The following is a 27,509-nucleotide window of genomic DNA, read 5'->3' as shown; positions in this document are numbered from 1 at the left end:
TCATTATTCATTGTAGGTAATAAATACATAATGTTTTAAAACTAAAATATCAGTTAGAGTCTTTATGAAGTATAATTTGGCAATATCTATCAAAATGTAAAATACACATGTCATTTGACTTACAAATCCCTTTCTAAAAACTCTTCCTAAGGGTATATTTGGCACACATGTGAAATAATATATGTGTGAGGATATCATTGTGGTCTTTTAAAATTTTTTATAACCAACAAATGTTTGGAAACAATCTAAATATTCAGCAACATGGAACTGGCTAAAAAATATGAGATACTCTGCAGCTGTAAAAAGAATGAGAATAATAAGCGCTTTGACGTGTTCTGATGTGGAACAATGTGCAAGATTTTTTTTTATAGTTAAAAAAAGTCAGTTACAAAATAGTGAATGGATTCTGGCTCACTCCTCCTTGAACTGTGCACATCTAATTCAATTTCATTAAGGGCGCTCCAAGGACTGCCTGCATTGGGGTCTTCTGAGGTCTTTTCTGGGAACACCCACTTCCTATCCATCCGCACCCTATCCAGGTGTAACCTGATATGTACCAAATATTTAGAACTGATAAATAAAGAAATGAGTGCACATTTGTCATCATTTCCATGTTGTTCCTTTTCCCACACTAATCTGAAATGCTTTATTGTTCACTGCCAACCAAGAACCATGCCCTCCATGCTTCATAGATAATGGTAATGCTGTGCAAAACAGTGCATGCCATTGGTCAAAGGGTGAGATACAAAAGCCTCTGTTCTATTTCCAGCATGGACTGAGACATAGAAACCCTGAGAGATTAAGAGTCTCTATGGTTTGTCTCCAACCCTACCAAGGTATATAAGGTCTTATATACCTTACCTAGGGGGTGGCTGGGTTATGGACACTGGGGAGGGTATGTGCTATGATGAGTGCTGTGAATTGGGTAAGACTGATGATTCATAGACCTGTACCCCTGAAGCAAATAATGCCTTACATGTTAATAAAAATAAATAAAATAAATAAATGAAAAAAATAAAAAGAAAAATCTTAGTCCATTACTTTGAATCCAGGGTTCTATGAAAATGTCACCATTGGTTCTATATTTTGTCCCTGGGGTATCATTTTACCCATTGAGCAGATGCACACATCAAAGCACAGAAAAGGAAATGCCATGGAGGTCAGAGTCATTTCTATGTCTCCAACCCTGCCAAGGTATATAAGAAAGACATAGATGCACTTCACAACCCTCCCCCAACCATCCCCTAGCAACCCTGTTTGTTTCCTGAGATTAAGAATCTCTATGGTTTGCCTCCAAACCTGGTCTCATCTTGTTTCATTTTTTCTCTCCCTTCCCACCACAACCCTCCACCATGCCTCTCAAATTCCTCATATCAGAGAGATCATATGATAATTATCTTTCTCTGATTGACTTTTTTCGTTTAACATAATGGCCTCAAGTTCCATCTACATCATCGTAAATGGCAAGATTTGGGGTTTTTGATGGTTGCATAATATTCCATTGTACATATATATACCACATCTTCTTTATCCATTTATCTATTGATGGACATTTCATTTCTTTCCATAGTTTGGCTCTTGTGGACATTGCTGCTATGAACATTCGGGTGCACATGCCACATCAGATCACTACATTTGTATCTTTAGGGTAAATACCCAGAAGTACAATTGTTGGGTCATAGGGTAGCTCTATTTTCAACTTTTTCAGGACCTTCCATACTGGTTCCCAGAGTGGCTGCACCAGCTTGCATTCCCACCAACAGTGTAAAAGGGTTCCCCTTTCTCCACATCCTCGCCAACATCTGTCGTTTCCTGACTTGTTAATTTTAGCCATTCTGACTAGTGTGCAGTGGTATCTCACTGTGGTTTTTATTTGTATTTCCCTGATGCTGAGTGATATGGAACACTTTTTTATGTGTCTGTTGGCCATTTGGATGTCTTCTTTGTAGAAATGTCTGTTCATGTCTTCTGCCCATTTCTTGATTGGATTCTTTGTTCTTTGGGTACTGTGGCAGTGCCAAGGTATATAAGAAAGACATAGATGCACTTCACAAAAACCTCCTACCTGGGGAGAAGACCATACCTTAAATGAAGGCAGCGTCTGCCTGAGCCTGGTAAGAGCTCTAAAGGGGGCATAACCAATCTTGTTTGTGAAAGTTAGAATACTAGCTCACCTGAAAGGGGAGTACTGATGAGGTCCATGAATCAGCCTTGTGGTCAGATGAGGCTTTAAGACAGAAGCTGAGTTTGGGGACCTAGAAAGAGCATTGCAAAGGCAGTGGGTCTGGAAATCCAGGAACCTGCTTAAGATCTAGTGCAGATTTTGAACAGTTTCACAAATATTATAGAACACTGTAGAGGATGACCAGGGTATGCATAGGAGTGGAGTGGGGGCTAAGAGAAAACATGGGCAGGCTTTCAGAGAGGAGTTTGGTTCCTGATGGTGAAAAGCACTGGATTAGATCTAGATCATGTGAAGCTGGAGACAAAAACTCTTACAGCAAATGCTCCAATGATTAGACTCATATTTCCTTCCCCCAGGTAAATACCTGTAAACCCAAAGGAAAGGGAAAATGCACCTGCCATGGAGCCCCACACAGGACTCGATCACATGCCCAACCATTACATGAGTGGCATTCAGTAAGTATTTGCCAACCAGACCAGTAGATAAACGAATCAGAGCGAGAGCTGCTGCTCAGTGCCATTGCCCTTAACATTCCATTTCTCCCAGCACTGGACAAAGGCAGGACAAATAGCAGAGCCAAGTTTAAAGGAAGAGCATCAAGATTTTCACGAAATATTCACGTACAAGACCACAGAAGAAGGGTCTCTATTTGAGGGAACATCGGACAAATTTCTGTCCTGCTCTGCTAATGTCACTTTAGTAGCAGTTTGACACCAACTGGCAGAGGTCAGAGGAACTCAGTCCTCTCTGGCTTTCAGTGCCTTGGTGAGAAAGAAGTGAATGAATGATCACTTAATAGAGTATTATTTTTTCTTAGCATCTCTCCCTTACCTAGTGCTTGTAAGTTTTTAAAGGCATTTCATAATATTATTGCATTGATTTTCACAATCCATTCTTTGTGTGAGACATGGGGGAGGGATTATTTTCACTTGGTCTGACAATGGAGAAAGAGAGGTCTACAGGAATTTCATGGCTTTTCTAAGATCTAGTTGCTAAATGGAGAAGGTGAGATTCATCTCAGGTTTTATTTATTCAGCAGTCAAATTCTAAGTGTCTCGTACATTGGAGGCACTTGCTGAATGCTGAATAAACCACATGTCCTAATTCAAGGCCCGCAGAGCCCAGAGGGAAGATTCAAGTTCATAAAACAAGAGAACAGGGCTAATGTGTGATACCTTTCCAATTATTAAAGCAGAAAAATACTGGATAAGTGTCACCCAAACAAAATCTTGCTGGACACATAGTTGAACTTAGTAGAAAGAAAGAAAGACACATTTCCACATGACAGAAGTGAAATGGAAACTGAAGATAGAAAATTAGCCTACGGTCAGATGCTTCAGCCAACATAGGAGGGAGTCTGGAAGCAGGTCCCAGGGGCTGGTGGTGGGCACTGGATGCCCCAACAGGATGGGAGAAGGGGTAGAAGACTTGTGGAAGGCTGGAGGTTGGATCTGGGATGCTGTAGAAAGAGCTGGAGGTCTGAAGGGGCTGGCTTTCCATAAAGGGAACCTTTAAACAGGGAGGCATAAGGAAGCCTACTGTTTACCTGGGACTCTGAGGAAAAGGAAAGAAAAGTAACTTGGAAGGTTTCCAGACAGGAAGCTCATGCCATGCAGAGGGTTGGTGTATATCCACACATAGCACCCCTCAGAACCCCTCAGAGGTGAACATGGCACTGGACCTGGCAAGGTGCTGTAGTTTAAGGGCCTGGTGATCACGTTTTTTTATTGTAATAGAAAAAGTGCCTGACTTTAAACTTCTGACTGTAAAGACGTCCATGTCAAAGACATTTGTCTGGAATCGACACACTGCCAACTACACAGCCAGAAGAGGCGCCAGGCCTGTGAAGTCTCCTTCTGGGAAACCTTGAGTGACCACTGAGACAACTGACTGCTTGTACGAGCCTGCTTTTCCCTTCTTGTGCTTTCTCTCTCTCTCTTTTTAAAAAGATGTATTTATTTTAGAGGGAGAGAGTGAACATGCATGGGAGGGACAGAGGGAGAGGGAGAAAGAATCTCAAGCAGACTCCATGCTGAGCATGGAGCCCCACGAAGGACTTGATCTCATGACCCTGAGATCAGGACCTTAGCTGAAAGCAAGAATGGGTTGCTTAACGAAGGTTGCCACCCAGGTGCCCCTCTCTCCCTGTGCTTTAATTACCACTCTTATGTTTTAAATTCATCAATAAAGCGTGAACCTGCAAAACTCCCCAGTCTTGACCCCGATAAAGGCTGAACTCCAGGCCTGTGCTTTCTTTTTCTCTCTTTCCACCCCTAACCTTACTTTGTGGCCCCAGGCATGCCATGTACCCTCTAAGACCTAGGAGTTAGAAAATAAACCTCCTCTTTCCAAAGTTCTGTGTTGATTGCTGCTGAAGTTCATCTGGCAGTCATCAAAGCCACAAGGGCTGGCCCAGCCTCAAGTTTGTTTCTGGTCATAGAACCATCTGTGGGGGCTGGGCCATAATAGGGAGGGTCCAGGTGGGGGCCTTGGGCAGTCCTAGCCTACCATCACCATCAATAGCCTTAGCCCCACACAAAACAGGTATCCTGTAGGAACAAAGGCAAAGCCCCTCTGCCTGGGACTTCCCACAATCCAGGGCACCCTGAGCCCCCAGCGAGAAATAAATTCCTCGGAAGGTGGACCTTAAAACAGGAATTACAAACTGTATGTGAAAGTTGTCAACTATGAGAAGCGCTTAGAAAATCCAAGAAACAAAAAAAAATAATGCATAGGAATGTGGGATAATCAAGCTGTTCACTAGAGGTTAAAAATAAACTTCTTTTACTGTATCCAAGAGATGAGAGAATGATCAGAATCTCAAATGAAACAACAGATTCTGGGGAAAAAACAAACAAGCAGAGCAAAGTTAAGCAAATGAACTTCCCGAAATAAAAATGCAGTAGTTGAGGTAAACAAGAATATAATCTGCCAGGAAGTGAGACTGAACTGAAGAAAGAGTGAGCTCAGGTGTTAGAGCTCAGCAAACTGTCTGGAGATAGAAAATACACCCCACAGTTCAGAAAATAGAAGGAAGAAGATCCAACATCCATCCAACAGGAGTTGTCAAAGTAGGTAAAACAGAGAGGATGTGGGAGGTCATATCAAAATCCCAGAACTTTCCATGCATAATAAATCTTCAGTTGACATTGTATAGTGAGTCCTAAGGGGGATAAAGGAAAATGAATCCCCATCAAGAGCCACAGAATGAATCCCCATCAACAGCCACAGAATGCTATGGACGGGTATGTGGAGAGAACCAGTTGCTGAGGAGGGCCGCGGGGCTCAGGCACCAGAGAGGCTCAAAGGAAGGAAGAACAGGCCCAGGGAGGTGGCCACTCTAGAAGCCCAATGGGGAGATGTGGAACAGTGCAATGGGGTGCTGAATCAGGGACCAGCTTGCTAGCCTCTGGGGAAAGGAGGCAGTCCATGTCAGGGTGAGGGGAAGACAGTGGCCCCAGAGGGAGGGAGAGCCACGGAGGAAGGCAGGCCCCACTCTGGGAGAACACTGTGTGTCCTTCCCCACAGGCCCCCAGAGTCACTAAGGAATTTAAGCGTTGCAAGGACAGGGTCACATTTGTACTGTAGAGGACATTCTGGCTCTGTGGAAGATGGACAGGAAGTGGATAAAAATGGAAGCAGGGACATGAGCTAGAAGATCATTATCACAGTTCAAATATGGGATGGATGCTGGGGGCTGGCATGCAGCCAGAACTAGGGAGGTGAAGGGAAGGAGCCAGCCCTGCAAAGGCTGAAGGACCTGTGGTGTACAAGACACGGTGCCACAGGTAGAGGGAGGAGAGACAAAGGATGACTTCCAAATGTCTGTCTGGGGAACAGGGATGCTTGGTCCCCTGACACGGGCCATTCGAATTTTCTGGTCTTTGTGGCTCTGTGGGTTTTAGAATGTTTCACTGTCTGTTCACTATTTACTATTTCACCATCTCCCCTTTTGATAGCCAACACCAAACATCATAGATTCACATTGATTAATTTGCCACTCTGAATAATTTTGGAAGGAAATTCATGTTTAATTTGGGACAAATGGTGATGTTCTTTGCAAGGTAATGTTACATAAATGAGTAATAGTAGAATGTTTACACTATTTATGTGCTACATAAAGAGGCCTCTTTAGAAAAGAAGTCAACACTTATAAATATGTGGAGGCCTAGAGTACACTTGTGAGGGGTTGGAGGAGATGATGTTTATAATCATAACAGTTTCTCAGCATCATAAAATGGTGCTCACGGTATAGACAACAAGATACAGAAATCTTGTAGGACCCAACAGGACTGTGGAGAGCCTAGGCTGGACCTGTCAACACTTCCCCGGTCCTCTTGATGGACAGTGCGGTGGACACAAGGTTTCTCAGTCCAGGAATGGAAGGAAAGAATGGTTTTCTATATGTGAGGGGCAGGGTCAAAGAGAGACATGACTGAATGTCCATAATGTCAAAGGGAGACATGACTGAGTGTCCATTAATGTGCTATGTATGTGAATGTTAAGTGAGCTTCACTGCAAACCTACTTGTGATTATCGCTACACTGATCCAAAGGGGGAGGAAATGGGACTCAGAGAAGCTTCTTCGCCCAAGTCCCAGTCCATGAATTGGGAGATGTTTGGAAGGCAAGCCTGTGGGGTTCCTGCTGTAACCCCACACTGAGTTGAGGGCCTCACTAGGCCCTCACTAGGCCCTCTTGAAGGCTCCCTACTTCTTCATGAGGGGCTTCATGGAGCCAGCGGGATAGCTCAGGGCAGTAGTCTAGTGCTCTTGCTGCCTGGTCTTCAAAAATCACTTACCTCTTGCTGCCTTGGCCTCCCTATCTGTGAACTGGGGATTGAATTTCATTATTGCACTGCCTCTGTCTACCCGTGAAGCCTCAGTGATTAATGATTAATGAGATCATGGGGGAGGGGTGTTGTGCCCCAGGGTAGACTCGTTTATTATGGAGCAAAGTCTATATTTCTTCTTCCTTTCAAACACTGAGAAAGATTATTTTTTAAAAAGTAAGATAAGGTAAGGTAAAAATTCCCAGAATTTTATTGCATAACATTTAATTATTACAAATTAGCTTATGCTAAAAACCTTTAATAAGTTAAAAATGTGAGGTTACTCTCTGAGAAAACCGATCTGTTCTTGATGCTCTTGGTATAATTTTCAAGAGTTTAACCAGACTTAGCTTTTTTATTCCCTAAATAAAATGGATTATGCACGAAGTGACATTTCAAATTACCAGAGTTTCCAAACACATTTAGGGCTTTGAGGTTCAGTCCTTTCTATAGGGATAGACTGGGGAATAGCTTAAATAATTCTAAACCAACTCTCAGCTTGTTATGATTTTTCCAAACATTAGGACTGAATGAATTTCTACATGTTTCTTTAAAAAGTTAAAGCTAAGAGTTAAGGATAGAGCAGTGTCATCAATCTTTCAAAACATTGCTGACAACAAATTACATATAAAAGTCATTATTCTGTGTGGGGCCCCGGTAAGCGGTGTCTGCCTAGGGGTGAATCAGAATCTCCAGGGACATGTATTTATGTAAACAAGTCATTTTAAAGCCAGGCACACGTGATTAGAAATCAGAAGGGCTCTCAGACTCATGGGAGGTGCTCGTCTGAGAACATGACTGCGTGTTTCTGGTACTCTCCTAGAGGATTCTCTCATTCATTTAATAAGGTTGGTGTGAGCATGGTTCTAGGGCCAGTATGTAACAGGGGTGGGTGGTAATGATCAACAACACTCCAGTGCCTATAGATAGGGAGCTAGTGGGTGTGGGCTACGCAAGGGGGCGGGGCATCTCTGACAGGTGCCACACCAGAATGAAAATCAAGTGTTCTTCCAAGAGATGGCAGGGGTTTGTATTTTTATGTGAAGCTTCTTGGTTTTCAACCATTGGTAATTAATTGTAAAATCATATTTCTTTAAACACTGGGCACTGCATTGGGCCAAATAAAACTAGTTAGCAACCTTGGCTCTCCATGTTCTCTCTGCTCCCCAAATCTTACTTCCACCAACTGCTCCGATAATTACTCTCCGGCAACCGTTTTGCTTTGATGTCTTAGGAAGGAATGTTACACAGGGCATCTAAAAATGCAACAACTCAGAATTCTCACTTGTGCTGCAGTGACCTCATTTTTCAAAAAGAGTAGTTCTGTTACTAATTAAGAAAAGGCAGTCTTACCTGAATGCATTGCTCAAGGGAACCAAATTCAAGTGTACGTACTTCCAGGTGGCCAGCCAAGCATTCTCCTTCACAGTGTCTTTCATTTTTTAATTTTTCCTTGCACAGAAGCTCAGTATGCATGATTTAAATGCTCTGTTGGCTTTAAGGTCTTTTAAATTAAAAAAAAAAAAAGAAAGAAAGAAAAAGGAATTTTAGAGGGACTTCCAGAGACTGGTTCCTTATGTTTTGCTGGGTTATCATTTCTCTTTGTGAGCAAAGCCCATCAAGGAGGCTGGAGAGGTTCAGAACTCCCTATTCGCAAATCATCAGTCCAGAATTAGATACATGGCCTATCCATGTCAGTCTGACTCACTGTGGCAACCTTGGGCTCCTGGTGACCTTGACTCATCTTCTAGCAGTGGTTGTACCGTTATAGTGTGGCTGAAATGGACAAATATACCCAGGGCCCCTGGTCATCTCTTCCCAGAATCCATTTAAGTCAACAGTTGTCCTGAAACTGTTCTCTTGGTGAGCAGCAGAAGAAAAAGATTGAGTGTTGGGATCAGGATACAATTCCTTCCTCACGTGGCTACACCTATTTGGACACACAGGGCAGGATGACCCGGGTAGCTATAGCGATCTTTCCTACAGCAGCTCACAGGCTAATATAAACAGTAGATGTATTTGAAGGATTCCACATCCACGTATTCCCAAAGGCAAATCTAAGGAAGACATAAACAAACAGAAGGCACCTATGCCTCCTTTGGGATCGAAAGACCACCCTGGTGTCCTTGGAAACAATGAGTCAAGTGTCACCATTTGTCTACTGATTGGTGTCTGTGTTTTGAAGGCGGGGAGGAGTAGCGATTTGCAAGATGGCAGATGCTTGATGTTTGCATTTCTGTTGACAAATATTACCTGAATTCATTCTGTTTTTCTTTTAGAATAACATCATCCCCTGCCCTGATGAGGGATTATAAGAAAGTTAGTATTTCAAAGCTGTGAGCACTGATCTGAGTGTAAGTAAAACACAAGCATACTTGCATTGGAGAATCTCATACTGGATTTGTTTACCTTATTCAGAATTTCTCTGACATCTGGGGCTCTTACTATACCTGGTTGCAAATGAATTGGATATTGACCGAGCCCTCTGGGGGGAGAAGCCAAGCTTCTCCTGTGTGTGTCCTGAATATATAATATGGCTTAATGAGAGTGAATAGGGATTTATACCAGCCAAAATGACTCGTGGTCTAACAAGACAGTTTCTCCAACAAAGTAGGATGTACTGAAATAAAGTCTGGATAATCACTAATTTTCTTCACTGCTCTGATATCTTGTACCTTTTGGTTTTAACAGTCATAAGTCTGTGGAAAATGCAATGATATTGATACAGTATTTACCAAATATCTTTAGCTCCGTGATGGGAAGTCAGCAGCAAATTTGATTACCAACCAGAGTATTGATTTTAAGTCCAGGCTTTAATTAAAGAATAGACTTTCCATGAGAGTAAACTGTTAATTCTTTTATTTCCTTTCACTTGGGTTAAAGGAAAAAAAAAAGTGGGTTTCAAGGTCTTTGGAGTGTGGATACAGGGACGGAATACAGAAAGGTCTATGCATATTTATGGATCCCTAGACATGATCTTGAGAGCACATGTCTAATCTTTAGAAAAAGCATTTAGTTGGGGGCGATTTTAGTATCTTCTGGTTTCAATCTCTCACATTCTGCTAGACTGGGTCCTAGGGTCTGCCGTTGCCTGGGCATCACAATGTTACCACAGCTCAGAGTTAATCAGCAGCAGACGTCTGTCAAGCAATGAAGGGCCATCCCTGCCCCCTCGGCGCCCCCCCCCCTTAATGAAATATTCGCCAAGAAAACAGTGCCAGAATGCAAACAAACAGTATTGACTATATCCTCGCCCCATTCCTAACCTCCTGTGATCTTTGGCTTCTGTTCAGTAATTGTATTTATTTTGATTTCATTAAAAAATGTGAGAAAAGGAATTTCACTTAGGCCTGGAGTTCAAAGATTTACAGCCCAGGAATAGCAGAGAGAGTTGTCCTGGCGTTTGTATTGGTTTGCAGTTGGAAACCCTGATCTATTTAGGATGTTTTCTCACAAACGTGGTAGCAAATGTCCCTCACATTGTCTCAGCAATTTACAAACAATTCCAAATATGCTATATCACAGTTTTGGTCTTCTCATTGACTGTTAGTTGGGTGTAGTCATTCTCATTTTATAGCTCTCAAGTCACTTCATCTCCCCAGATTTCTGAGATCAAAGATAAAATGCTTGGGGGGGGGGTATCACAGGTTGAAATCAGCATTTCTTCCATTCAGGGATGTCTCCATGCTTGAAGTGTCCCTTCCCTGTGGCAGGTCCACTGTGCCAGGCTCACAAATAGGAAACGAGCCGTGGTCCTAGCTGTGTCCCGGATTGCGTTGGTGCCAGAGGAGAGGCGACGCATCCCTATGGATACTCTGACAGATTAAATCACAAACCCAGTTTGGAAATTCACAAATCTATGTCACTAGACATTATTAAAAACACCTCCATGATCAGAATCCCCATCATCAGGCTTCTCCATTCCCTGTGGTCATTAAATCCCACTCCCTGTAGGCGACAGAGTGACGTCTTACCGGGGCTCCATTATTGGATGGGCGCATCCCTCTCATCCTGAGTCTTATCTGGCAAGACTCCATCAGCGGAAGGGAGGCCCTCATTTCACTCCTGCAGTATTCTGTTCCAAGAATTTACTATCCCATGTACCGTATATTCCAAACTTCCAAAGAGAGGTAAGAAAACTAAGGTTTAGAGAGATTATTATGCATGGAGGGGAATCAAGATGATGTAACCAAGAATCCATTTTCAGTTTGGTAATGAGCAGATTTGACTAATAAGTCAAGGGTGTGTTGGAGAACAGCTGGCATCTCCTCTGGGAACGGGAGCAAGGCGAGTGCTAACCACCGAGGCACCGATGGAAGGTGCTGAGTGTGGACAGCATATATTGGAAATGGGGACCCACACTGAGGAGTCAGTGTGTCCCTCAAGGCTGATGAAGCACAGTGAAGTGAAGCAAATATTGGGAGTCTGTGTTCCGTGCATGTTGACACCCTCAGCTGCCAACAGAGTGCCTGGCTCCGAGGGGAATTCGACCAGCTTTGCCAGCAGATAATGCACTACAGATGGGTATTAGGGCCACTGGATTGCTGGAACATCTAGGTCAGAGGGTGTTCTCCATAAAAGCAGTGCATTTTAATTTTCCAGTCTTTCCTCATTATAGGAGTCCGACTGACACCCTGGATGATAATTCCTCAGTATTGAAGCTATTATTATTATTATATTGTTCTTCAGTGTTTCTACCCCCTGCTTTTTTTTTCATTATGAGTTGAAAGCCAAGTCCCTAACGGTTGACCTCAGGGATTTTTCCTCTTTCTCTCCTTTGATTACTGCTGAGACTAGCTCTGACAGTGTGTGTGTGTGTGTGTGTGTGTGTGTGTGTGTGTGTGTGGTGGGAGGGGATTGTTTTTCATTTCCTCTGCTTATTCCATCAAATGAGGACAATAATAGTAAAGAAAAGGTCCTTAATTGTCCAGAACGAGCATGGCGTTAACACCAATTTATGACTTTATCCTAATGTGTCCCATATTCAGAGTGACTGATTTCTTTGAGGTTTAGGATTGTGTGAGACATAAACAAGGTTGTCACAATAATCTGTGGACATTGTCAATGTCCTCACCCCATGAAACCTCACCGAGTTGAACTCACTGAGTTCGGGCAGAGAAACGGCGGGTTGTTTCTTTCTATCCTAATTCACGCTGCGAATTCTTTCCCCATCCCTCCCCTAGAAGAACTTTATAACCAATCTGACATGAGATTGATGTCAGAGTTGACACTTCCTGGAGGAAAAGCTTGACCATAATTATACAGATAAACTTGAGAAGTATAAATAAAGGGGAAAAGACAGGATAAAGATGAAAAGCTAAAAATGAGGAATATCTAACCACAGAAATAAATTTCACGTTTTTCAAGAAAACACTCAGAATAAAACCACATTAACATGTTTAAAAACGCCTATGAGACTAATTTTTTCCCAGGAAAAGAGGAATTACCAAGATTAAAAGAACATAAGCTCAAACAATGTCGTAGGTGAAGGTGATGGGATCGTGGCAGGATGATTCCTTGGCCGGGTGGTATCATAATTTTTTTTCAAGTTTGCAACATTGAGATAATCTTTATATGACGTAACCTGATCCAGAGAATATGGAAATGTGAAGTCTTCCCAAGTCACCCTTCATGTGAGCACCACAATCTAAATGTCTAAATCTAAAAATCTGTCGAAATCTGAAAATACTAAAACAAAGAGGAAAACTTTTAGGCTTAGCTTAGTTATGAGCAGTAAGGCAAAATTCTGAAGGCTAGTAGATAGGATCCCTCAACAGATTAAAAAACTAGTATCCTATGTCTGCTTTTTTTTTTTTTTTTTTTACGAATGCATTGCAGATCTGTTTAAAATAAATCCATTAGGAGACTACCTGAAATAAATTTTCCAAAGGGGAAAGGATAGAACTTCATTTTAAAAAATATCAGAGATCATTTGATAAATTTCAACATGTAGTCTTATCAAAACTGTGGGCAAATCAGCAATGAGCATGACAAGGAAACAGCAGACATTCCTAATGAAAGGAAACAGCAGACATCATTCATGATGTGAAATTCTTGAGGCTTTGCTTTTAAAATCAGATTGCAGGAAGTGGTGCCTATTATTTTTATTTACCATCTTTCTGGAATTTCTAGCATTACTCTGAGAGATGAAGGCCAAAATTAAGGAATTAAGGAATGTTAAGGAATATTACTAAGTAGATGATGGCCAAAGATCTTTGAATCTTTGCCTTACTGGTCTCAGTGTCTCTCTAGTGTTATATCTAAATACGGTACTTAGCCTTGGGTCATGGAGCAGGGAATCCCAGCCCTTTCTCCATCATGGAGAAGGTGGGCAAGGAAAAGCAAGAGCTGCCAAATTCTTCTCTACTCTTTATTATGGGCTGAATTGGGTCCCCTCCCAATTTGTATGGTGAAGTTATTCCCAGTACCTGAGAATGTGAGTATATTGAGAGAGAGCACAGTAAAGAGGTAATGAGGTTAAAATGGTGTCCTTAGGGTGGGCCCTACTCTTACATGACTGGTGTCCCTATTAGAAGTGATCAGGACACATAGAGACAACACCCAGAGTGAGCAGGTGGCCAGCTGCAGGCCACAGAGAGTGTCCTCAGAAGAAACCAACCCTGCTGATACCCTGATCTCAGACTTCAAGCCTCCCGAACTGAGAGAGATAAATTTCTGTTTTTTAAGCCACAGAGACTGTGGAGTAGAGTTGTGGCCTTCCTGGCACATCACTATGGCCTTCTCCTCACCATGTTCTTGTGCTCTAGTTGAGGTTCAGTGACCTTGACTTCATCTGCATAGCTCCCCTGAACAACATGGGATCTTTCTGACCCAGACCATCATGAGTCTCAGGAACCTGAGTCCGCCTGATGAGTCCAACACAGTCCAATTTCAGAACTGTTGTTATAAACCTAGCGACCTACGGGACGCTGTGTATGTAAGTCCTGATGCTGCTTGGCTGGGACCACAACAATGATTCCAGGGAGATAGGAGAAGCAGCTTTTCTTTTTCCAATTTTCAGGAACCTCTGGGTTTTTGCGATTTTCTCTCAGAGCCCCTTGTCTCTGATGAGTGGCGTGCCATGGCGAGCAGCTGGTGCTTGGGGCACCATTGGTTCTATTTCCAAAAGTTTCTCTGATTGAGTCATTTGCATGAGTGTCTTGTCAAATTCCAGAGGTTGTATCCCACGAAGTGGACACTGTTGAGTCTTTCAGGGGGCCTGACCCTCCTTGCCTTTCTTGGATGGCTCTGGCAAGGTATACTCGGGCCTCTGGAGAGAAAGCATTTCTTAGTTCCATCTAAGGCACTGGAACTTCTCCCTAAATGAGAGACAGTGTTCTAACGGGAAACACATGGAGGGCACAGATGCCTTAGCCAAAGCGCTGGGAAACTTGAGAAAGGAAAATACCAATATTGCCAAATCCATCTGAGCACAAGTTCAAAAACATGTTTCATTCAGCTATAGTCTGCCATTAGGTAGTTCGAAAATTATAGTATTGCCCCATTGAAAAGTTCAAGGCTTGTAGAATTAAAAAATAAATGAACTTAGTCAAGAAGCTATAACTCTTGTACGCATTCGACAGAAGGAATGTCTTCATTTGTCTTTAAGAGCTTGAGGCTCACACTTAAAAAAAAAAAAAAGAAAAAGAAAAACTGCAGTAATCCAAACCAAAACCAGTGACTAATTACCACATTTCAGCTGAGGAAAAAATATGATGTAGCAAGCAACAAATTGAGAGTGTGATGTCTTTGTTTATACCTCATACATGGTAGCTTTGCCATGAGGGCTTGGAGCCATGCATCATGTACCAAGTATACACACAGCGACCCATTCTCCCACCTCTCTCTTCATTTGGTGACATTTCCAGAGTTTCAGATCCTTGTTTGGGTACTTCCCTGTGAAGGGATCCTATTAGGAGAACTACTAGCTGTGTGTAATTTCTGACAAACTGATGACAACAACAACAACAAAAACTACAAAACTGGAATGTGTTTTTCTCACATCTGTGCACTGTACAGACACATAAAGAGAGAGGAGTAAGGCCATCCCTCACCATTCAGGTGAAAAGTCGTGCATGTAAAATTGCATTGTAATGCAAAACCAAATCTTTGGATATTAGGCAGTGATAATGATTTTCACCACGTGATGCAAGATGAAGGGATGGAGGGAGAAAGGAGCGTAGCAGAGGTCCTGGTGTGTCTTCTTCAGACACACACATTGTCCACCTCTCCTTGTTCACTGGGTCATTCCCTGGCCCTGAATTCTGGAATTTTCCTCTATAAGCCCATATGACATTGGCTTCAAACGAACTGAAAATATTCTTTCCAGAAGATAATCTTCCAACATCTCCAAATGTCTCAGATCTTTCTCTCTTCATGTAGTCTTTCTTTGTATTATGAAAGGACATCAAGTTCATTAAAAAATTTACAAATACAGAAAAGCTGAAGGGTAACAATTAAACCTTCCACAGTGCCCCCCACCCCTGCTTTGAACTACCACGTAACCCCATGCTGGCATATGCCCTTATTTCTTTATAAATTAAATCATATAAATTACTAATATTTGTCTGAGAAATCGTTCCAGATGATCCACTGTGGGGCATTGTTTGTTTCATCTTTTTACTACTAAAAAGTTCTACAGAGTAGGAACAACAAGCTAAAATTCAGTCACATATGTGGACATTAGAAAGAGTTTCTACTCTGGGAGAAATCAAAGTTCACAAAATTATCCACCAGGATGTGTCCAAAGTGACCCAAGAGTTTTATGTTTGCTTTTGACTCCGAAGTCTTTAGACCACATCATCTTGTTTTCCCACACGAACTTGAGCCAACTTACTTCAAGCCAATTTAAACCAACAGGACATTGCTAAAATCATGTGTAACAATTCTAAGAGACTCTTTTAGTTTTTGTCTCAATATTCTGTTTATTGAATTTGATACCTTTCGTTCTTTGTATTGTATCTTCTCCTTCTGCCCATTTTAAACACTCCATGGTTCTCCGCCTGGCTATCTGCCTAAATTTCTACTGTTTCTTCAAGGTTCTTGTACTTGAGAAGTTCAAAATTTCTTGGAATAAAAGCCTATGGACATAAATGAATTGTGTAGCCCATAGCAAACATCAGCTTCCAAACCAGTATTTTACTATTATTCGTTGAGCCTTTTATCTATAAACAAGTATACCATGTACATTTTCTATATAGGATTCACAAAAATCATGAAGAGTTCCTTTTTCCCACTTGAGTTGAAGGCACCAAGATGCAGAGAATGCATGTGATTTCCCCAAGGGCAGAGCAAGATTTTAAACAAAGATCTAACTATTACAGAGTTATTTTCTGCACCGAGTTGGTTGCAATATTTGAGAGAGAAGAGTTAGCTCTGTATGAAAGTGAAGGAAATTTAAAACTTGAAAAACCAGTCACAAAACTAAAAACTTGCTGAGTTTTCAAATTCTATAATGGCAAATTCTTTCACAAACCTTAAATTTGCAAATGTAAATAACATTCCTCCAGGCACTGCAGAGCTATTATTTAGAAGTTAAGAAAACAGACTCCCCAAGCAATTGTTTTTGTGAACTTGGTTGGCACCGCAGAATGTGTTTTGCAGAAAGTCAAAGCAAAATTATTTACTGGGGGCCCTGTTGCTCAATGTGGCTGCGCTTGTGTTTGATCAAATTTTCTAGAACATGAGGAAAGTGCTCAGAGTAAGATTCAAAGGGGTCGGTGTGGCTCTGCAGGACAGCAGGCTCTGAATCTGATCTGCTACAGAGCAGTGATCAGTCATCAGTACTGGGAAGGAGTGTTTCCTCTGGAGTAGTTACTACTCAGAGTATTTACATAATTATTTAATCCTCACAACAAACTATGGGTACACATTATTATAATTTTACCGATGAACAGACTGAGCCCGGTTAGGGTACATACCCTGCCCAGATCACCAGCTAGTTGTGGGAAGAGCTCGGGGTTGAGGCTGGGCAGCCTGGCTCAGAGTTGCCTTGAGCTACCACCTCTCTGTGGTCTGTGAGGTCAGATTTGATGCCCTTGGCATTAGTCGGGATCACCATAAAAGCAATCCATACAAATCTTAAAAATAAGATAGTTTTGGCTACTATGAAATATTATTTAATATATAAATATGCATTTATTCCATGTCCGTGTGGATTCATCAGTCAGTGCCAATCGCCCTTCTGTATGACAGTAGGTAAGAGGGAAAATGATGTGGGGGTCAGAGCTGAGAACATCACCCTTCAGCCAATCCCACACTGCCTGTCTCTGCAGCTTCACTGTCTCCTCCCCTGGGTCTTATTCCCTTCCTGCAGGAGAGCCCAGTCCAACTTCCCAGATATGGTCATCACTGTGTGGCTTGAATTGGAACAGAAAACACTGTGGTTCAGGGGAAGAAATCCAAAGGCACTGCAGAGGGTCAGGAAAACCTGCATGAAAGAGGCAACTTGCACTTGAATGTGGGTAGAATTTCCATTAGGTAGGAAGGCACGAGTGAAGAAATGTTTATTCTAGGAAGTGTGGGGAAAATCTCATGAGTCATAAAGGGCCAGGCACAGTCAAAAATGGGGAAAGCTAGGATCAATGGTGCCCAGATAGCGCAGGGAAAGAGTAGAACCTGGAGGCCTTAACATGCTATGGTTTGCTGCTTAACTCCCTTGGAGCCTTTCTTCTCTAGACTGTGCCCCTCCTGTCTCCCTCACCAGCTGGGTCAGGGAGAGACCCTCAACCTCCCAGGCCTCCCTTCTAAAAGGTGGTGAGTTGAAACCACATAATAGAAGGACTCAAATGCCAAGTTGAAAAATTTTAATGTCATGTAACAGAGTGAGGGGGAGGAGATGCTATCAGGGGCTTTGTGCTGGACACTGGCATGGTGGAGCTAGGTACTGGCATAGTAAACCTGCTGTATGTATCACGTGGATCAGGAAAGAAAGGAGGAGGAGGGTGGAGAAGGAGGGAAGAAAGATAAAGGATGCAGGAGCCCAGCAAGAATCCCAAGTTCAGCTTCGGGAAGATAGGAGCAGTGGAATGGGAATGGGAGAGCCCAAAGATCCTCCTTTGGATTCTTCTTTCTGCTGAGCTTACCCTGAGTGAATCCAGTATTGTTACATGTTCAGTTTTCATGCTCCTCTCCACATTTCACGGGGGAAAGAAGAAATTCCCATCTTCCAAAAGAGGGGACTACTGCACAGAAAGAAGGCCCACATAAAAATGTTGAACTTGGTGCTACATGGATAAATACTGGTACCCAACTAATGAGTGGGCGAGAAAATAAGAGGATATTTTCCCTAGCATGTTTCTGTCCTGTCATGAATGTAGTAACTTCAACTCATCTATTATTCATTGTGTTGGCGTTGTCTTGAAATGTAAAACAGAAAATTGTTATAGTTGATCTGTGCCCAGCCCCTACTGTGTGTGCAGGAAATGTGATGAGTGAGATGAAGGCCCTTGATTCATGGAAATGGGGAAAGGGGCATTTGAGTGGTGGGAGAAAGAGACCCCTCCATTTTCAATCCCCACTGAATTTATCCTTCATTTGTAGTGTTATTTATTTGTGGGTGGAGAAAGGGCTCTGGCGAGAGAGCATTTTGAAATAGTTACGTAAGAGACTCCGTGGCTTTGAAATCCTCAAATATGTATTTTTGTTAATGTTGGTCTGATTCTTGTGTTGAACTAATTGCCCGTCAAGCTGTCTGACAGGACGCTCAGGATCAACGTTCACTGTTGGTGACTCTTGACGAATGGAGAGAAACCTCAGTGTGCACGCTGTCTTCTCTTTCTGCCCATGGGAAGAGGCACTTTCAGAGAATTTAGGGGACAGTGAGTGATTCTGGCCAAACTAGGAATGTGTGTTGCAAGACTGGAAAGTGTCTGCAAGCCCGCTGGCAATCCCACAATCTCTTCTAAGGATTAAGTTAGCTTCCCATTTCAAACCCTGGCTCCAGGTCTCCAGCTCTGTCTTGTGAAGACAGCCCAATGGGATATTTGCTCCTTGCAGTGGCCTTGGCAGAGCGGAGGGTGACGAGGGTGACATGTGACCGTGCAGAGCAGAGCTGGACAGGGAGAGACACCACCCTGCTGAGATTCTTCCAGCTTTCCTCAGGGTGGGGCCCAGCTTGGAATGGATCTTATTTTGAAGCGATATCATGGTGGGAAGCTGTTTTTTTTAAATTTTCCCTTCTCCATATACATTATAAAGGGAAACTGTTGACTTGGATTTCTTTAATTATAAAAAGATGGTTGTAACCATTTCAGAAACCCATTAGAAAATTGTTCCTTCGAACAATGACGGTTTTGGCCATTGTGCAGCTCAAAGTTATAGACTAGAGCCAGTGTCTTAGAGAAGCTTTGGTCAGGAAGCCTCCCTCCCCTGCAAGAACCTCAGATCAAGGAACCTCACAACCAGAAAAAGGCTGAAGCCATTGGCTATTTCTCGACTCCCTGGATTATAAAAGAACCACCTCCCCCACAAACCCAACACACCCCTGCATGTGTGTACGTACACAGGCACTCCCTCCACACCTCACATGCTTGTGCGCGTGCATACACACACACACACACACACACACACACACACTCCTCATTCACTGTATCTTGGGGTCAAGAAAGCACGGTACCTTAGGGCCAGAGGCAAATACAGCATCAGTTGTCTTATTTGGGACACCTCTCTACCTGTATTACTTCTCACCACCAGAGGCCTTGTCTTGGAAGGAAAACTTAGCAGGGAGATGGCAAGGTCAAGGACATTGATTGACTCCCCAGAAAGAGAGGGTTTGTGTGAAGTGGAGAGAGGCCTGACACTCTTAAAAGGGCCCCACAACCTGATAGGGTCTCTGTTCCCACAAATCTTTGTGGTCCGGGTGCCAGATGAGTATTCCCAATAATTTAGGTGCATTCTGAAGGCCTGTCTACTGATGGGCGCAGGGTTTCTAGGGAATGGTTAGGGTCCTGTGGTCAGGGACCCCTGAAATCTTTCCAACTGTGACCCCAGCAAAGTCCCTGAAATCCCCTGAACAGGCACTAGCATCTCTAGTTCAGAAAACATCTGGATCTAAGAGAGTTCCTTTGCCATTTTAGGATAGTCTGCCCCTTGGGCCTAAATTCCTTTGGTTTTTTATTGATCCGTTCTCCCCTATATTCAAACTCTCATAAAGCATGATAGTGAACTAACTGCCAAGCCTCCCTCAAGAAGAAATGGATGATATACAGACCCCTGTATCGTTTCAAGAACGTGAATTTGTAATGAAAAACCCTCTTACAAAAAACATTCTACTTCCAGATAGCTCCCCTGATGAAATTTACCAAAGAAGGAGAAATGTCCATTCTATAGAAATACCAGAAAAATCCAGAAAGCCAAAGAGGAGGGAACACTTCCTAACTATAGACTAATATCTCTCCTGAAGCAAGATGCAATGATTTGAACAAAATTACACAAAATGTAGCATCAAATCCAATTATATATAAAAAGGATGATACATCATGACCAAGTGAGGTAAACCTCAAGAATGTGGGGTTGGTTTAACATTTGGAAATCTATCAGTATAATTTACCAAACTAATAAACTAAAAAGGAAAAGCCATATGATCTTTTAAATTTAGCATCGGTTGCTGACAAACTTTCAGCAAACAAGGAACTTCCTCAACTTGATAAAGAACATCTTCAAGGGGCGCCTGGGTGGCTCAGTGGGTTAAAGCCTCTGCCTTCGGCTCGGGTCATGATCCCAGGGTACTGGGATCGAGCCCCGCATCGGGCTGTCCGCTCCGCGGAGAGCCTGCTTCCTCCTCTCTCTCTTTCTGCCTGCCTCTCTGCCTACTTGTGATCTCTGTCTGTCAAATAAATAAATAAATAAAATCTTTAAAAAAAAAAAAAAAATAATAATAATAAACTAAACTAAAAAAACAAAAACCCTATAGCTTATATCATACTGAATAGTGAAAAATTGAATGTTTTCTTGCTTGAGATCAGGAAAAAAGACAAGAATATTCAGTCTCACATCTTTTCAACCTTGTAGTGAAGCTTCAAGGCAGTGCATTCAGGGACGCCTGGGTGGCTCAGTTGGTTGAGCGGCTGCCTTCGGCTCAGGTCATGATCCCAGCGTCCTGGGATTGAGTCCCACATTGGGCTCCTTACTCCGCGGGGAGCCTGCTTCTCCCTCTGACACTCTGTCTGCCTGTGCTCTCTCTCTCTCTCTATCTCTCTCTGACAAATAAATAAATAAAATCTTTAAAAAAAAAAAGAAAAGACAGTGCATTCAGATTGGAAAGGAAGAAGAACCAGAATGGTTTGTTTTACAGATCGCTTGACGTCTATGTACAAATGGAATCTAAAAAACAATTTCTAGTACTAATAGATGACTTAAACAATTTACAGGATGTAATATTAAGAAATCGCATTATTTCTATATACTAACAATGAACAATAAAATAGTAAAAAATTTTTAAAAAGCAGTTTATAAGAGCATCAAAATATTAACTACTTGTTAATAAATCTGATAAGCTATGAAAAATCTGAATACTGAAAAATACTGTTGAGTGACATTTTAAAAGATTAAAATAAATGGAAAGGTATACTTTGTTCACGGATCTGAAGGTTCAATATTGTTATGGTGTTAATTCACCCCAAATTGATCTATAGATTTAATACAATCTTAACAACACCCTGGCAGCTTTCTTGTAAAAATTTGTAAGTTGATACTAAAAATTCCTATGGAAACACACAGGATCTAGATTTGCCAAAACACTATTGAAAAATAAGAGCAAAGCTAAATGGCTTACACAAACTTATTTTAAGACTTGGTATAAAGCTGTGGTGATCAAAACAGTGTGATATTGACACAAAGATAGAAAAGCTCATCAATGGAACAGAATGGAGTCCAGAAATGGACTCGCACATGTGTAGGACAAATATTTTTTGGCAAAAACAGAGGCACTTCAGTGGAAAAGAGTCTTCTCAGCAACTAGTACTGGGGTAGTTGGATCTCTACATGCAAAAATGATGAACTCTGATCCAGATGCAAAAACTAATTCAGAACAGTAGATCTAAACGTAAAGTCTTAAATGAGAAGACTTCTATATGAAAACACAGGGGAAAATACTTGTGAGCTTATGTTAGGTAAAGATATCTTAGCAACAACATCAAAAGCACAGCCTATTTTTTTTTAAATGATGAATTTGACTTCATACTTACTAAAAACACTTCTTTGGAAGATACTGTGAGGAGAATGAAAAGATGAACAATTACTGGGTGAAAATACTCATAGAGCATGTATTTGATAAAGGACTTATATCCAGTATATAAAACACTCTCAAAAGCTCACAAGAAAACAAACAACCCAGTAAAAGAATAGCTACAAGATCTGAACAGATACTTAACCAAAAAACAAATAACATATGAAAAGATGCTCAACATTAGTTATTTGAAAGTGTAAATTAAAATCACAATGAGATGCCACTTCATGTCTATTAGAATGGTTCATGTAAAAGAAATGACCATACTACAAGCTGGTAAGGATGGGGAGAAACTGGAACTGCCATACATTCCTTGGGGAGGCGATGGTTGAGGGGGATGGAAATGATATAGCCATTTTGGAAAACAATGTATCTGTTTCATAAAAAGTTAAACATACACTTACCAAATGATTTAGCCATTTTATTCCCCAGTATTTTCCCCAAAGAAAGGAAAGCCCTATGTCCACACGAAGACTTCTACATACGTGTTCTCACAGCTTTATTTGTAATTAGCCCAAATCTAAAAACAATCCTAATGTCCATCAACATCTCTATATGGATGATAAATTGTGGTCTGACTGACCACATATTAAGAATACTCAGTAATAAAAAGGGATAGATTATTCTTATATGCAACATGGATGAATCTCAAAATAATTATCCTAGGGAAAGAAGTCAGACCAAGAAGGGGACGTAGTATTCCATTCATAAAAACTCCAGAAAACACAAAGTAATTAGTAGTGACAAAAATAACATCCGTTACAAATGTGCACAAGGGGTGATGTTTATGTTCACCATCTTGACTACAGTGATGGCTCCATGAGTGTATGTATAGATCAATGTGTGCAGTTTGTTGTGTGGGAATTGTGCCTCAATAAAGGTATTAAAAAATAGAAGAAGGAAGGAAGAAAAGGAGAGATTAGGACAGAAGGCAAAAGGAAGAGAGAAATAGAGAATGAAAGGAAGAAAAGAAAATTTGAAGAAAGTGTTGGAGGCTACGGCATGGTTGGAGTCGAGGATCAAACCAAGCCCTGACTTGTGTCTCCTTCAAAGTCCGGACACCTTGACGAGGTTAAGGAGGGGAAGTTGGGTAACACTGAGAAAAGGATCTGTGCTATGTGTCGTGTGCTCACCTACGTGACTTCCCACACACTCCCCCTACAGAAGGGAACAATGTGGTCAGGGTCATGAATTCTTAGTTGGTCCTTGTTGTTCTGTACCTCCCATAACCCACTCCCTGGTTGATTGTCTTGCTAATGGCTTTAGCGGAGACTACTGGCATCACGAGGTCTGCTTGTAGTTAATGTAAATTTGTTATAGAAACTTGCGGTCATCTGACTAGGTACTGATGTATTACTCCTTTTATTGTGGTCTGCCTTATAAATGCTTGTAAGATGTGGAATAAATGACACTGTAGGACATCATCTTCAGTGTCCCTCCTGCCCCCATCTCTTTGTCTCTTAATTTCTTTTCACCATCCTCTTAACCCTCACGTTTTCCTGTTGATTTTTCGCACTGGCTGTGGCAAGAAAGTTTTCCCTTTGGGCTCAGAGTGAATGTGAACTAGATGGTGGTGAGGAGATGACTGGGAATGTTCCAGAAGGTCTTCCACCCAGTTGGCACACCAAAGCCCACTGTTTCCATTTCAGTATGACCATACCTCACTGATAGAATCCCAAAGTGGAAGGATCTTCCATTCCCAAATGCCTTGTCCTTAAGCCTGAGCAGAACTTTTCCAATAGTTTGTGGCCTCCAAAGAGACGTTTCATCTGCCTTGCTCTTCTCACCTGTCCACATCGTGGCAGAAAATTTTCTTTTAGTTCTTAGCATGGCCTACAAGGCCCTGAATCATGAGTCTTTGGCGTACTTTTTCAACTCTTGTCTTCTATCTCAATTCTCTCACTCATGGCTCTAGCCACAACCAGCCTTCTCTCTACTCCTGGAACCCACCAAACTCCTTTCTGCCACAGGGCCTTTGAGCATGCAGTTCTAATGCCTGGACTATTCTCCTCCACACTCCTGAGTCTATTTAGACTTTTAGGGCTAAAGTAAATCTTATGGACTCAAGAGGCCTTCCTTTCTCACCCCAGACTAGATTTGATGTCTTTACATTGGCCACAAATTCCCATTTCCCATCCAGTGCTGATTTAGAATCACAGTGCTGCCTTAATATGATAAAAGGTTAGGTTTGCCCTTTCCATTTCATCTCATTTGCAAAACTACTCCCAAGCTCCATTTATGTCTGAATTAAAGCAAACACCCACCTGCTGAGCCTGTCTCCTCCTGGTCCCTGGCAGCCCTTGTGTACCAGGGTTCAGCCATCCTCCCCGACACTGTCACAAAACTCATAGAAATGAACATAAAACACAGAGAAAATCACCTGTCTCTGCACAGTTTGGAACTTGGGGATGTGGAAATTCTCTAGATTCCTTCCTGATTCATTGGGTTTGTAACTGGCTTTGTTGCTGCCCACTGCATAACAATTTTGAAATCTGAGAGCAGCGACCTCAACCATGAAACACAAACTCAATACGATTCCCGTCTGGAGCTTATGTGTTCTTCTCTAAAACCCACAAGCTCTGCTTCCCAGCTTTGCCTGGGGTCTGTCTATAAATTACTTTTATAGGAACGTTATCACATAATTGAAAAGTAATAAAGCTCTCCTGTTTTTGTAATCTTGCTGTGAATGAGCTTCTATATGCTGCCTCTCCCATTGTCTTCCAAGCTACCCAAACACTTTAATACCCCCTTCTAGATCTTTCCCATAGTCACCTCTTAGCTTAAGAACATGGAACATGCTCCACATAAAATCATGTCACTACCAGATTATTCCTATATTTCAGCTACAGGGAGCAAACGGTTCACTGGGCCAAACAAATGTAAATAACACGTGGATTATATTTGTTGAACTCTTATCAACAGGGACACTGTTGCTTCCTTATGCTTTCTATAAGGTCTCTATGCCTTTCACATAGGCTTGCTTTCATATGCGTGAGAGATCAACTTCTCTTCAGATGTATTATTTTAATTGAACTATAATTGACATATAACATTGTGTAAGGTTAAGGTATACAATGTGTTGATTTGATATATGTATACACCACAGTATTCTCACCACTACAGTGTTAGCTAACACCACTATCACCTAAATCCCATAAATATCATTTCTGTGATGAGAACAATTAAGATCTTGTCTCTTAGCAACTTTGATGTTTCCAAGACAGTGTTGTTGTCTATAATCACAATGCTATACGTTAGATCTACAGGACTTCATGTTTTAGTAGTTGCAAGTTTGCAACCCCAAACATCTGTCTAATTCTCCCACCTCCTCCAGCCCCCGGTAGCCACCATTCCAGTCTCTATTTTAGAGTTCAGCTTTTTTAGATTCCGCATATAAGTGAGATCATACAGTATTTCTCTTTCTCTGAGTTACCTCACTTAGCAGAATGCCTCCAAGGTTTATCCATGTTGTCATAAATGGCAGGATTTCCTTCCTTTTCAAGGCTGAGTAATGCTCTATTGTGTATATATACCACATCTTCTTTATCCATTTTGACAGACACTAGGTTGTTTCTATATTTTGGCTCTTGTGAATCATGCTGCAATAAATACGGAAGTTCAGATATCTTTTCAAAATACTGTTTTCATTTCCTTTGGGTATATACTCAGAATCGGAATTGCTAGGTCATATGTTCTTCAAACTTTGCAAAATGCTTTCCTCTTCTAGCTCTGCCACTTAGAAGATAGTCTCTGAGGTTGGGCTCCTCCTCCTACCTAAGTGGCCATAGAAGCTCTTCTGTGCAGCTTTGGGGGTAGCAAAGAAGTAGGAAAGGGGACGTGGGGTCATCCCATCTCATTGTTGTTCACGGGGTGTGCCCAGGCCTGTAGAATGCCATCATCATTCACAGAGACCCCTGGAAATATTTCCAGTGGAGAAGACTTTCTGCTTCTGGTCTCTTTTCAACCATCCAGGTCTCTTCTGTTGTCAGAACAAATTGTCAGAGACTAAATCTGACCATATTACTTCCTGTCTAAAGTCTTTCAGGGCCCTTGTGGTGTGTAGGATAAAGTGGGAGATCGTTTGCTGGGAGAGCAATAGACCAGGGCCCAGCCCTGCCTGCTGTTCCACGCAGGTCTCTGGACTGTCCCTGTCTTCTACTTAGGTCTCTCCCAGCTGCTTCTAGTGACCTCACCTGCCAGGCTGGTTGTTCCCCCACAACCTTGTTGGTGCTGTTTCCTTTCTGTTATGTATCTTCTCGTTTCTTTTCTCTATCTGCATCACTGCATACTCATCCTTCAGGCTCAAATGTGCTGGGGGTTCACCTACAGGAGGAGAGAAACCCATCAAGGTAAGAATGAGACAGTGGGCCAAAGCTTTGGGCAGTGGGCAGAACAGAGAGTGGGGACAAGCCCAGGGGCCTCTCTACCTGCCTCCTCCTACTGTGTGCCTTAGGGGTATATTAGTTTGCCGGGGCTGCCATAACATAGTGGCCCAGACTTGGTGTCTCACACAGCAGAACGGAACTTTCTGATGGTCCTGGAGGCTTGGAAGTCTGAGATTTAAGTGTCAGCAGGTTTGTCTTCTTTTGAGGCCTCTACCTGGGTTTGTAGATGGCTGCTTTCTCCCTGTGTCTTCACAGGACTTCCTTCTGTACTGTGCCCAAATTTCCCCTTTTTATGAGGACAGCAGTCATCCTGGATTAGGGCCCATTCTAATGACCTCATTTTAACTTAATCACTGCTGCAAAACCTTATCTCCAAATAAGGTTGCATTCTGAAGTACAGGGGGTTAGGGCTTCAACATACAAGTTTTGGGAGAGGAACATAATTCAGCCTGTTATGGGGTGAAAGGGGGAGTCCTTTATCCTCCCTGGTCTCAATTTAAATCTCTTCATCGGTGACACCTGGGTGGCTCAGTCAGTTAAATCTCTTCATCGGTAACATGGGGATTGGGGGATTGGGGTAGTTTAACAGGTAATCTTGCATATCCTTTACAGCTCTAGATTTTTTCTGTTTGAAAATCAGACAACATGAAATAGGAGCATTTAGATGCCTGTGTTTTCCCAACAGAAAACAAACAGGGGGTTTCAGACCTGAATGATCTGTGTAAGAGTCTGAATCCTCCCTCTGCTTTTCTTGTAGGCATGCATCACTAAAGAGAATCAGTGTAAAGAGAGTAAGTTTACCACCTACTTTCCCCTCTCTTGTGGGAAAGATGGAGGAGGGAGCCAGAGAAGGGAAGTGAAAATGTCCAGACTTGTAAGTGTT

Source organism: Mustela erminea, chromosome 14 (genome assembly GCF_009829155.1).
Source record: "Mustela erminea isolate mMusErm1 chromosome 14, mMusErm1.Pri, whole genome shotgun sequence".
Taxonomy (NCBI): Eukaryota; Metazoa; Chordata; class Mammalia; order Carnivora; family Mustelidae; genus Mustela; species Mustela erminea.
The sequence above is the reverse complement of the archived record's forward strand: the minus strand, read 5'-3'. Positions refer to the sequence as shown.